The sequence below is a fragment of the Phalangium opilio genome, unplaced genomic scaffold (assembly GCF_054372755.1).
Source record: "Phalangium opilio isolate 3A_F unplaced genomic scaffold, DU_Popi_V2 ptg000013l_1, whole genome shotgun sequence".
Lineage (NCBI taxonomy): Eukaryota > Metazoa > Arthropoda > Arachnida > Opiliones > Phalangiidae > Phalangium > Phalangium opilio.
This window is the reverse complement of record NW_028324148.1, coordinates 3,678,040-3,692,348: the sequence shown is the minus strand read 5'-3', so window position 1 is coordinate 3,692,348 and position 14,309 is coordinate 3,678,040. Positions and strand designations below refer to the sequence as shown.

Genomic DNA, 14,309 nt, shown 5'->3' with positions numbered 1-14,309 from the left:
TCTAGTACACTCTTGGAAATGCACGCTCCACTTTCATAGAGTTTCCTAAAAATAATTCAGAATTGTCTATTTATTATTAAGTAAAAGTCCCAACGGACTGTCTGGCAATCAACGCTCAGCCCAAACCGCTCTATCTAGGAAGCTAGAATTTGCCAGGTACGATACTCTTTAGTACGAACAAAGATCATCTCGAATCGCAGACCATCTTTAAAAATTGCGGTCAGAAATGTAAGAATCATTCTATACATATGAAAAGATAAAGTGCATGTAGGGGCGTGTCAAGATCAATATTTTCAAGTAGTAGTGTTTCTATTTTTTAGTAGTTTTGGTCAATGTCATGTGACTGTACGCGTGGAACGAGTCCTATACACTGTAAAAAAAGGGTTCTTCGAGGGTTTTCAATAGAACTCTTACGTTCTTGATGGAACGCTAAAGGTTCCCAGATGTGGATGAAGGTTCACAGTAGAACAGGAAGGTTCTTAGCAGATCGTATCTAATTAAAAGGGTTCTTGTAATAACGTGTGGGGTTTTAATTGATCCTTGAAGGTTCTTGAAAGAACATTCGTTTTCTTGAAAGAACATTCGTTTTCTTGAAAGATCCTTGAACGTTCTTGAAAGAACAATTGGGTTCTTGCAAGAGCCTTCACGGTTTGGGAAAGAACATTCAGGTTCTCGATAGATCCTTGATGGTTCATGAAAAAAATACGGATTCTTGAAAGATCCTTAAAGGTTCGTGAAAGAACACTGCTACAAAAAAGGTGTTTCATGGGTGTTTTTTGGAGTGTTTTGTAACTGAGATGGTATTTTGGTAAGGGCTAATGGTAAACGGGTAGTAGCTACAGACTTTTTATTCTCTTTATGGTGCGCATTGGCTATTAGTGCGTCTAGCTACAATTTAGCTTTGGTGTTATTTAACGTTAACATTCATGTTGGCAAACTAAGAATATTGTTGAGGTGAGACGAGACGATAGTGTTTACACTGCAAACCAGTTGTGAATGTAGCTATCAGAATATACGGTAAACAGCTGAAGCGTAGACTTCATTTCCTGATCTTTTCCCCATTGACTGATTGCCATGTGTCCAAGATTTATCCTTATTGGATGTAAAATGTCGTCTGCTTTACTGTATATTCGCTATGCTTGGAATACTGCTTCAATATTTCGTAAATTTTTACTTCAAAAAAGAGAAATAATTCCATATCTAGGTAAATAAGTTTGTAGTAGTAGACCTCTTGACTCGGAGAGGTAATATTTTGGTTTTCCCAACTTGTTTAATATAAAACTGTATGAATGGTGCGGATAAACACCTTTGGGGCTTACTTAACACTTTTTACCTGATATGGTGTGTTTTTAAAGTCAAAGGTTTTTTGATATGAGCTTAGAGCGTGAAGAGTGAAATCATCTACTAATTCTACCTGCATAGTGAAACATCCTAAAAATATACCAAAGATTTAAAAAATCAAAATTTATCATTCTTCGGACTACCTTATACTAAATATTTGAAGGAATTCATACTTATTTTTATTTTTCAATCATTGGCAAATAATTCTCGTTGAGTTCAAAATGCTGGAAGTCTTGGAATTAGATGATTTCATAAAATGACTTGAATTTTCGCTTAACACAGGCTTTTACCTCTCCGAGTGACGATGACGTCACGAAGAGGTATAACACTGGACGTGTGTGTGTGTCCGTCTATCACACCGTTCGCAGTTGGCAAATCGGAGCAACCGTGTTCGCAATTTCCGGACCGCGTTTGCAGTTAACAGAAATTAGGAAAATTCTACTCCATTACGCTATCTCCACACTTGTCTTTCGTATGGTATATACCACATACACGCAAATCTGTATTTATTGGCTTCTGACAACACCATCATATACTTATTGGCTTCTGACAACACCATCATATACTTATTGGCTTCTGACAACACCATCATATACTTATTGGCTTCTGACAACACCATCATATACTTATTGGCTTCTGACAACATCATCATATACTTATTGGCTTCTGACAACATCATCATATACTTATTGGCTTCTGACAACACCATCATATACTTATTGGCTTCTGACAACACCATCATATACTTATTGGCTTCTGACAACACCATCATATACTTATTGGCTTCTGACAACACCATCATATACTTATTGGCTTCTGACAACACCATCATACACTTATTGGCTTCTGACAACACCATCATATACTTATTGGCTTCTGACAACACCATCATATACTTATTGGCTTCTGACAACATCATCATATACTTATTGGCTTCTGACAACATCATCATATACTTATTGGCTTCTGACAACACCATCATATACTTATTGGCTTCTGACAACACCATCATATACTTATTGGCTTCTGACAACACCATCATATACTTATTGGCTTCTGACAACACCATCATATACTTATTGGCTTCTGACAACACCATCATATACTTATTGGCTTCTGACAACACCATCATATACTTATTGGCTTCTGACAACACCATCATATACTTATTGGCTTCTGACAACACCATCATATACTTATTGGCTTCTGACAACACCATCATATACTTATTGGCTTCTGACAACACCATCATATACTTATTGGCTTCTGACAACACCATCATATACTTATTGGTCTTCTGTGTATACCGCATACACGCCAATCTGCAACATTGGCTTCTACTCCATTATCATCGTTCGGGTTAAGATGTACGCGCGATCGGCTACGGGCCTCCCAAAGGCAGGGCTTCCACCAAATGCTCACGCAATTGCTCTTATTCTTATCATTTGTGAATGAATCGCCATATATACCCTAAATTTCCAAAAATTGTGAAAACGCTGTACTCTAGAAGACAAACGTCAAGAATAGCTATGTTTAAATTCATTTTAAGAATAACGTTTCTTAGAACGGCTTAACTAGAATTAAGGTAAAATGCTGACGATTAAAAAAATTAATATCTGTTATATTTATTTAATTATTTAAGATAATGTTCATTTCTTCGGAACTTATTGGCTTCTGACAACACCATCATATACTTATTGCCTTCTGTCAACACCATCATATACTTATTGGCTTCTGACAACACCATCATATACTTATTGGCTTCTGACAACACCATCATATACTTGTTGGCTTCTGACAACACCATCATACACTTATTGGCTTCTGACAACACCATCATATACTTATTGGCTTCTGACAACACCATCATATACTTATTGGCTTCTGACAACACCATCATATACTTATTGGCTTCTGACAACACCATCATATACTTATTGGCTTCTGACAACACCATCATATACTTATTGGCTTCTGACAACACCATCATATACTTATTGGCTTCTGACAACACCATCATATACTTATTGGCTTCTGACAACACCATCATATACTTATTGGCTTCTGACAACACCATCATATACTTATTGGTCTTCTGTGTATACCGCATACACGCCAATCTGCAACATTGGCTTCTACTCCATTATCATCGTTGGGGTTAAGATGTACGCGCGATCGGCTACGGGCCTCCCAAAGGCAGGGCTTCCACCAAATGCTCACGCAATTGCTCTTATTCTTATCATTTGTGAATGAATCGCCATATATACCCTAAATTTCCAAAAATTGTGAAAACGCTGTACTCTAGAAGACAAACGTCAAGAATAGCTGTTTAAATTCATTTTAAGAATAACGTTTCTTAGAACGGCTTAACTAGAATTAAGGTAAAATGCTGACGATTAAAAAAATTAATATCTGTTATATTTATTTAATTATTTAAGATAATGTTCTTTTCTTCGGAACCTCAAAAGTGAAAGTTTATATAGAACGAGTAATGAAGAGTGCATATGAATAGAAACACAAGGTTAATATAAAGCGAGTAGGATGAAATGATCTCTTACAAAATCGATCGGCGAAAAGCGAGCAGAAAGGCGTCGGTTGACATGTCTGGTACAAGTTCCAAGTGAATGGCCCTAGTAACGGCGCAGGTGAACAAGGCTATATAGCACTTTTGTCCATTTTGATCGTATAGAGGACCAGCGAAGTCCAGTCCACAACTTTCAAAGGGAGGTGTTGGAGTGGTTCGAAATGGAGGTAAGGGTGCCTTTTCCGCGGTTGTTCTACGGGCACGTGCCCATTTGCAGTGGTAACAGTGGTCAACGACGCGTTTTATTAGTTGGCGTCCGCTAGGGATCCAGAATTGTTCCCAAACTTCGACAAGTGTGTCATATACTCCTGAATGCATCAACCGTTCATGTTGATTGTACGCTATTAGTTCTGAGAGCGGATGTTGTGGCGCTAAGATCCAAGGGTGGCGTTCTCTGTACGAGAAATAAGTTGACGTGATGCGTCCACCTATACATTGTAAGCCATCCTTCAGAAAAGGCTGAAGCGAGATAAGTTTCGACTTCTTGGAAACTTCTTGACCATTTTCCAGGCTAGCTACTTCAGGGTAGCTATCAGATTGAGCTCTTTTGATCCAGAATTTCTTGGCGCGAAAAATTTCTTCTGCTGAAATCTCTTCAGTTTTTCTTTCTAATTTAGGCTTTCGGCAATTGTCTATAAACCGAAATAGATAAGCGGTTATTCTGTAGACAGATACTAGATATTGGTTTCTGAATCTCTTTAAGTCCAATGGAAGTTCACTCGTTGGCTCTATGACACAAACAGCTTGCGAAACGGCTTTGAAAGAGTTTCTAAGTTCTTCTTGAGCTTGGTTATTCAATACTTTTCTAGTCGTAATCTTCTTGGGGTGAAATTCTTCGTCTAAGCTGAGCCATTCTGGCCCGTTCCACCATAGCTCGTTGCTAGCCAGATCGGAAACGGTTCGACCTCTGGTTGGCAAGTCGGCTGGATTATCCTTGCTATTACAGTGATTCCAGGACTCAGGATTTGTCAGGGTTTGTATGTCCCTGACGCGATTGGACACAAACGGTTTCCGCTGGGTTACCGAGCTCTTGATCCAGTGGAGTGCCATGGTTGAGTCTGTCCACATACGGACAGCAGAAGGTTTGACAGAAAGCGTTTCAAGTAGATGTTTTGCGAGTCTTGCCCCAATTACGGCTCCCATTAGCTCTAGTCTGGGAAGAGAGAGTTTTTTCAATGGAGCGACCCTAGTTTTCGAGAATAGAAGAGAAGTTCTTATAGATCCATCTTCAGTTTCGAAACGTAAGTACGCAGCCGTGGCGTAAACTTTCTCGCTTGCGTCAACAAATATGTGTAACTAGATGCGTACTATCTTGCTATCTAGAGCTTCAGCGTAGTAGGAACGTTGAATACTAATTTTACGGAGATCCGTGAGTTCAGCGCACCAGTTATTGAATGTAATTGCGAGATCGTTGGGAAGTTTCTCATTCCAGTCCAATCCTCTTTGCCATAGTGCTTGAAAAAGCATCTTAGCTCGTACTGTGAATGGAGCTAACATTCCAAGTGGATCGTAGATTCTTGCGACTGCGCTCAGAACGCATTTCTTTGTGTCGTCCTTAGAAATCAGAAATTCTAATAAGGCATCCATGATGAAGATCAGTGTGTCTTTATGGATATCCCATGACAGACCTAAAACCATTTGAGTTATTGGGCTTGATATTAAGCTTTGAGACTGCTGGATTCCTAATTCTGGGAAGTCACTTCCGCACAAGTCTCTCAGTTCAGAAGAATTTGTCTTGAATTTTCGAAGATCCATTGAGGCATTTTTCAAGATTTCCGTTGCCTTCTTAGAGTTTTCATAGGCGGTTTCTACGCTGTTATCGCTGTGGACTAATAGCTTTTGTCTAAAATCTTGCAGACTTCGGGTTCCTTTTCTTTGTATTGAGCAACATGGTGTCGGACAGTACCGGCTAATAAGAAAGGGCTACTTGTAATTCCAAATGGAACGCGTGCAATGCGGAAAGTTTCTAAGGGTGAGTTTAGCTCATTTACGTCTATCCAGAGGAACCGGACAGCATCTCTATCTTCTTCGGAGATAGCGATTTGTAGAAAGGCTTTAGCAATGTCAGCGGTGTACGCAATTGTTCCTTCTCTAAATCGGATAAGAACGTCATAGATCTCAGGGTTGAGATTCGGTCCAGACTCCAGGCAGTCATTTAAGGACGGAGAGTTCGACGCGTGGGCTGATCCGTCATGGACTATACGACGTTTAGTAGTTTCGCTAGAAGCACGAAATACGTCTCTGTGTGGAAGATAGTAGATGGTTCTTCCCAAGTCCATAGCAGCATCGATTTTGACCCTTTCGATGATTCCAGACTTTAATTGCTCTTTCATGATCTCGTTATATTCCAGGAAACGAATAGGTTCCTTTTTAAGCTTCTCAAGTAGGGACTTGGTTCTTTTAGTTGCGCCTGCAAGGTTGCTGTCCAACTGGTCCTTGTTTGGCTCCCAGGGAAAGGAAACTTCGTATCGCTCATCCTTAAATTTAATAGTGTTCTTAAAGAGTGCCAACACGCCGCTTTGGTCAGCTGAGTTAGAGTTGGAATCCAAAACTCCAATAGAATCGAGTTCCCAGAACGCTCTGGCTTGTTCAGATAATAGGTTATATTTTTGTTCTTCTTCCGCTCCTGCTAGCATCAGAGTGACGGAATTTACGCCGTAAGAGTGTGAAGTCACCTTTTCATGGCCGTTAATTACCCAACCGAAAACTGTTTCTTGGGCCACGATCTTAGGTCCAAGTCTTTCGAAGTTGGCGGAGACTATACCCCATACTCGTCAGATCCGATTAAGACACCGACAGACGACGCGGTATTTCCTCCTACCTGGTTTGTTACAGCATCAGCCAGTTGGAGGCCTCTTTTATTCATTTCGGAAACTACTCCAGAGCTTGGAATAGCGAAAACGGCTCCGCTGAATCCGGTGACTCTAGAGCTTCGATGGTTACTCGTTTGACGGGATTGAATATGTTAAAAAGCTCTACGCGAACTATACTTCTCTTGGTGCGAGTAGGCGTTGCTCCTTCGAAGGGGTAAATATTAAAATCTTCTTCGCTAAGAACAGGGAGGTTGAGACGCCTGGATACGCTTTCTTTTATGACCGGTTACTTGACTGCCATTGTCAAGTAGGCAGCGGATTTTTATAGACGTTTCCTGATTAGGGTTTTTAGCCAGTGCTTGCATTCCGACGTTTTGTGTGAAGGGTTGTCGCAATAAAAACAAGTTTTGACGTACCCATCTTTAGAGTTACCAGCTCCTACGTTTAACGCGGAAGCCGATGGTAGATGGCGTATAGGTTTGTGGTTTTTGCTATCGTGGCTCATGAGCATGGTTTGCTTTTTCAGGATTTTTACGATCAAATTGACTTATGTTATAGGCGCGAGTTCGGCATGCAATTTCTTTGCGTATAAAAGACAATAGGTCATCTACCTTATACTTTTTATGATCGAACGTGCGATTGAAATCTACTACTAATTCAACAGGTAATTTTTTAAGCAAAACACGACAAAATAAAACACAGTACTGACTAGTAATTACTCCTAAAGATTGCAGGCTACGAATTTGTATTTCTAACGTATCATAAAGATCTTTTAGACCATTGACATCGCCAGATTTAGTAACTGGTTTTAAGCTTGTCAATATATCTAAATGAGTATCTGCAATTGCATCTTCGTCGCCGAAGCGATCTACTAAATATTCGATTGCTGCATCGTAATTACTGGCCGTAACGGCTAGTCCAGAGACTGATACATAGGCAGTATCTACTAGATATGACATTAAATAGGAAAACTTAGCTTGTTTGGTAATTCGAGGGTTATCGTGGACGCTAATTTTGTACTGTCCCCAGAAAGCTTGCCAATTTTCGATTTCGCCGTTGAATTTCCTTATTTGTAGTTTCGGTAGACGAACACAAGGTTGAAAAGGTATCGCGTTTTAATTTTCAGGTAATGAATTGTTCTCGTCTGTAGCATCAGGGGTAAATAACGAAAGGAGTTAGAGACGCTAGCTTCCGTAGTGTAGAATACAGTGGTACTTTCAAACGTAGACACAGAAAAGAGAAAACGCCTCGGTCGCGCCGTCTATAATTCAAAATAAGTATGATATTTTCCAACCAATAGCGTGGCAGCAATTTTCGAAAGTCATGCTGGGATATCGATTTTCTCCTGTCTGCTAATTTTTGTCTGCTAGTTTTCGTCTGCTAGTGTTCGTCTGCTTACGACTCAGTGACAATTAGGCTTAGAGTAAAGTTTATTCATTAAGGTGCACTTGAATTAGAAACATGCAATCTTAAAGTTGGTAAATTCCTTTTTCGATAATGAAATGGAATTAAATGTCGATTTTGCATCCTTCAATACAGTTTTAGTTATTTTAATTTCTTTAGTCACAGATATAGTCGATGATCCTGATCCCACAGTTCCACTGGCACTGACTCGGAAAAATCACTAAGCCTTGGCTCACTGGGCCGACTCTGTAACCGCGCACTTACGGCAAAACAAGTTTGAACACATTTTGAGGATTTCCCGGCTTCAAATTGCAAATTGTTGACTTATCTTTCTTCTTTAAATCGCTGTTTACTCGCGATTGAATATAATAATTATATTGGGTTGATTTATGAGATGACTTCTCAACATCGACTCCCGCCATTTTACTTTACCCAGAATACCTTGCGGCGCGAGATTTTAAGGCAAAACTTTTAAGGTTCTGGTCTTATTTATAATACAGTTCCAAAGATGGCACTACGTTAGTTACAAATTCCATGACGTTTCAAGGTCCCACTGAATTCTACACTACGGAAGCTAGCGTCTCTAACTCCTTTCGTTATTTACCCCTGGTAGCATTAAAAAATCCAGGTAGGTTAGATTCCCGGATACCAGGGTTCACTATAGTTGAGGATTCAGGGTTCACTATAGTTGAGGATTCCGATCTGATTGTTCTTAAGGCTGGCGCGAACACAGCAGGTTGTGATTGCTCCTTAATTTTCTTGATACGTCGTTCGGCGCCTCCTTTCCATTTAAGGATATCCTCGGCGTATTTGGTAACGAGCGAGTATTCTTCGTCGAGTTCCGCTTCCGTTTCGTCACCATCTAGCAGATCCTCGATTCGGTTGTTTAAGTCCTCCAGTTGAGGTTCCTTAGCTGCCATTTGTAGTACGGCATCTCTAGATCAGGGTCCAGGTTTTCCGGTCTTAGTTCGTCCTCGACGCGAGAACTTATTCGAGAGATTCCGGCGCGTATTTGACCGCGTTTACGCCTTAAGCGCGTGAGTTCAGGGTTGACCGACATTTTTGGTTTAAGTTGAGTAGTTCACGATTTCGTCACTTCACGTAAATCACCGTTAATCCCGGGTTTCGGCACCAAAATGTGATGGGAAGTTTGGTGTCGAGGGTGCTCAAATGGGAGAACTAGGGTGAATCGCCTTTAAATCCCGACTGAAAAAGATCTAAGGGTTTGGGTCTAATTTCGCGAGAAATTAAACCTACTTCGGTGGTTCGATTGGGCGTATAATTTACTGTGAAATGTTCTTGGACTCGAGTTTAAATAAAAACAAAAATATTAAGTTTATTAAGATAATTAAAGTTCAGCCGAGTTAAAAAAAGGTTCTATAAAATCGCCCATCCCGTGATGGGTCCCTTAGGCGGGAGGAGAGAGAGGTTTCCCGACGTTTACAGGGCTAGCGAAAGTTTGCAACTGCTCGTCTTTTGAAACGAGCATTTCTCTCCTAGAGTTCCAAGATATTTTCAAAAAAGGGGTGCTCATTTCTCATTGGTCAGTAGCTTCTTGTGCCTCCAAAATTTTACCTTACATGGTCATGAAAAGGACTGAAGAGAGGCTTCACGAAGTGTTTTAAGAAACTTTCCGCTACTAACCGATGAGCCATGGGACCCTCCAAGAAGATGGGAAATTACCGAGCGGCGTTTTGCTTGCTATTGAAAGAGGTAAAAAAGAGATCTTATAGATAAGGGAATATAAATTTTGAATGCAGTTACACTTTAAAGTTAAGTTTCAATAGAAATACATTTAAATTAATTTAGTTTAGAGGTTACATTGATTTCTTATTTAGATACATACATTAGTTATTATTACATTATTTTACAAAAAATCATACTAACGCAAAAAATCATTTAACATGCTTTAACAAACATGATATGACTCATCCACTTACCGTATACTTCTGGTGAAAGATAAGTTGTTAATTGAAAAGAGTGTAAAACATGAAATTTTTATTACTCAAACTCAAGTAATTTTTAATACAGAAGTTCAGAGCGACAGAAATTAGAGTTTCTAATTTTTAAAAGTTTGAAGTTTTCGTATAGTTAAGCGCCAAATTTATCAAAATTTGGCTCTTTCATCGAGATGAAATTTATAGACAGAGGAATAGCAGAGCTCTCTTCGCTCGCTCTGGATTTTTATAAATAGTATTTTCATTAGGTTTTTGTATTCAAAGTAAAATCCGATTAGTTTGTTTTTTACCTTTCGCGCTCTTTAGAGCTGAAAAGTATTGTTCCGACCTCTGTTGGCTGGACGGCTGGTCGGCTGGCTGGATTTGGTATAACCGCATAATAAGTTTCGTCATAAATAAACTTTTTTAATTTCAAATCTCCCGCGAATTTTCGACTCGAAATTCATCCGTAGTTCACGTTACACCTCATAGGTGGCGTAACGTATTTAATTTCAATTGAAATTATTTTTCTGTCGGCGCCGGGCCTCGAACCTGCGTTGTCCCAATCCATACGAGACGTCAGTGAAGACGCCCGCCCGCGCGCTCTACCACGAAGCCACGCTTGCTTGTAATATGGAGCGAGATAAATTATAGTCAAGAGAAGGGAAAGGTAGAACGATATGGACCCCCCACCTCCCCGACGCCCGCCACGAGACGAGAGAGAGAGGGAGAGAGCTGTCTGGCCTTAGATATGGACCCCCCACCTCCCCGACGCCCGCCACTGGATGCTGTCGAATATATATTGTATCGCGCTAGAGGAGGAGAGACAGTTGCTTGCAATTTTTTTTTGCAATTTATAATTATTATATATCTTTTTAATCCTAGGCAAGATTAGATTTCTACTTGGGAACTTAAACATTACAATTAATATTATCATATTAATCAAAAAAGAAATTAAAGTTCTCCCCGACAGAAGGCGCGCTAAGCAGAGAGAGTTTTCTAATTTTACCAATGATATCGTTTTTGAAGACTCGTCTGCTTAAAAGTTAGGGAGGTTGATTTACTAATGAAATTAAATGTTTTAACAAAATGAAACTCGAGTCAGCGTTTTAAAACTATAACTAGTTTGGGACGGAGGTACCATTGCTCACTATTTGTTTGGCAAGTTTAAAATTAAATGATCACTTAACGGAACTGACATAAAATAATAGGTAGATTTTTGCAGAATTAAATTGCAGATTCTTTGCAAAATTAACTAATCATTTTGGCAGTTTCCGCTCTCGCTGGGTTCATCTACTAATAACAGTTACGTAAGTGATAATTATAAAAATAAAATCAACAACTCAAAGATATAAAATGAAATTTATGATCAAATTGAAACTAATTTCAATCAACGACAAACGGAATCAACTAATAATTTTGGCAGTTTCCACTCTCGCTGGGTTCATCTACTAATAACAGTTACGTAAGTGATAATTATAAAAATAAAATCAACAATCTCATAAAATCAACAACTCAAAATATAAAATGAACTTTATGATTATAAAAATAAAATCAACAATCTCATAAAATCAACAACTCAAAATATAAAATGAACTTTATGATCAAAATGAATCTAATTTCAATCAACGACAAACGGAATCAACGTGTTCATCTCTCCATCCACGGAAATATGAAATTTCTACATGAAACATGTGCTATCAACCTAACAATTTTTAGAAATGTAATTTTAATCAATGAAACATATTTATTTAAAGTTAACTAATTATAAGTCGCTAATTTGATTATTATATTTAAAAAAATTATATTATTTAAGTAATTAATTTAACGATGGTGTTGATAGTACCAATTGAGTATTCAAGGATTGATTACGTTAATATCAACGTATCAAACAAAAAGTATTTAATTATAATTTGGAATTTCAAATTAAATTTATACAGTTTTTTAAATGCCCATTGAGATTCAGAGTCTGTCACTGAATGTTGAAGATCTCCAGTCTCTGCCAAGTGATTTAAATTTTCAGACCCTCTCTGTGGGAAAGGGGGAATAAAATTAACGAGACTTACAAACTGACATCATCCTTAAATTAAATAAGGATTATAAATGAAAAGTTAAATCTAGGTATTGAAGGTTTAATTCTAATGTTAGGAAAGGATTTTAAAATATCCATGCGGTGGCATAACCAAAGAACTTGGAACATATAAGCCCCCTAGAATTACACATCAAATCTACGCTTCGCGCGCCCGGTTTTTTCAACAAGTATACTTTATCATTCGTCGGTAGCGCCATCTATGTGTGTGGCGCATAACTAGAATTTCTATATTTTATTTTTTGCGCGAAAATGAAACATTTTCATACTTTTTGGCGGGAAATAGCGCGATTTCAAAGTGCTTTTAGATTAATACACTAAATGTTTAAATATAGTTTTTAAACGTTTAATAACATAATATAAACTATTTATTATTGAGAAAAACACTTTCTTCCGGTAATTTCAAAGTGTGCGAGTAAAAAATGGGCAAAAAATGTTCAATTGAGGAATGTAAAAATACACGGAGGAATAAAAATGTTTCTTTTCTTTGCTCCATTCAATTGATGAGCTAGGGCTGTAAAGCCTTACAGCTCCAACTTGAACTTATACACTGATAATATAGTAAAAAGGTTGTCAAAGAGTTTAAATAGAGAAAGAGTGGGCTGGCCAACTACTTCGGTAGGAATGGAGTTCCAGATGGGAACAGTCCTCCTGGCATAAGTAAGCAAAGCGCGAAAATTGTCCCACAATTTTACATTATTTTTATTACTAACTGCAACTTAAATAAAGATATCCGGTTGATCAGTCCAGTTTGTTAGTAAAATGGCTCAATGCCATTGGAATATCAAATTGGTCTCCAGGGAAAAATACCGCGATTTGTACAGGGTTGCCACAGAATTTTCAGAACCAAATTCCCTGACTTCCAGGTTTTCCCTGACATTTTTCTTAGATATTCCCTGACCTTTTTAGGCCGAAAACGTAAATTTTTGCAGCACGTTTTAAGTGCTTTTAATTAAATAAACCCTCTACATAGAGTTTTCCCATGTATTTGTTACCTTAAAATGATTTAGAAACATAACAGTCTAAGAGGTTTTTTTAAAGGCATTTACTTGACATAAAAACAATTCTAGACAGCATTTTTAAGGATTGCTCAAGAGTTCACTCTGTGTTAAGAAGAGAGCATGAGGAGAAAACTTTCATTACTCTTTCAATAAAGACATCCCCAGAAATTTTACTCACTTAAATCAATTTCCCTGACTTTTCAACCCATTTTTAAATTCCCTGACTTTTCCAGGTTTTCCAGGTACTGTGGCAACCCTGTGAGCAATCATTTTCAAATATCTGACTATAGGAAAGTCACCAAAATAAGTTTTTTGTCACTTGGGCAAAACCGCTATTCTACATTACTTTTGCGTGTACCCACAAACCCACGCCTAAGAGATGGAATTACATTTTATTAAAGAAATTTTAGACTCCAACGGTGTTTTCAAACTTTTAATCATTAATTATGGAAAACATAGTCGGGCTAGCAAAAAGAGCGATAGTTTAGGGTCATCAAAATCTGTTGATATCTACTAATATATTGTTTTAATCAAAAACAAAAATTACCTTCCAACGTACAAACTGTCTCAAAACCATTTAGATATTTTTTCGGAGTAGTAAGACAAAAAGGTGGATGGAACAACAATCCCACGATTTTAAAATTTAAAGGAGCTTATAAGAACGCCTTTCTGGTTGAGGGTTCTGGCTGTGCAAATGTCTTGGCTCGTGATAATACTGTGTCACCAAATTTTTCTGAGGTGACAACAAATTTTCTCCAAGCTAACAGAGGACATTTATATATTGATGGGTCAAACCTATTGAGAGACACCATCATTCACTATTTTGGCTGGATTTGTGTACGGAAACTGCACAAAGTCCTCAAATGCAATCAATGCAAACTTGCACAAGAAAAACCTCTTAATCACAAGAGTTTTCACGACTACTGCATTACGACCACGTCGACCAGAGGATTAATTGTTAGAGATCATGGTAGTTTAATAAATCCTTCGGAGAGTGTAGTGAAAATTCTTGATCTCACCAAAAAATGCCTGCGGATGCAAAACCTTGAAAATATTGGTGGTACTGCTTCTAAAACAATTGCTATCAAAATTTAATCCCTCGTAAAAAGGTGTCTGATGCGTGAAAACATTTTTCCCAAG

General features: G+C 38.2%; 1 long non-coding RNA gene across 1 annotated transcript; it reads right to left on the bottom strand.

Moving 5' to 3' along the window:
- Positions 1 to 13,041: 13,041 nt before the first annotated feature.
- LOC149707844 (uncharacterized) lies at positions 13,042 to 13,383 on the bottom strand. The gene is made up of 3 exons (XR_016379912.1): positions 13,348 to 13,383; positions 13,218 to 13,271; positions 13,042 to 13,163 (listed from the first exon to the last, which is right to left on the bottom strand). It is a non-coding gene; the product is annotated as an uncharacterized LOC149707844 (long non-coding RNA).
- Between the last annotated feature and the right edge of the window lie 926 nt (positions 13,384 to 14,309).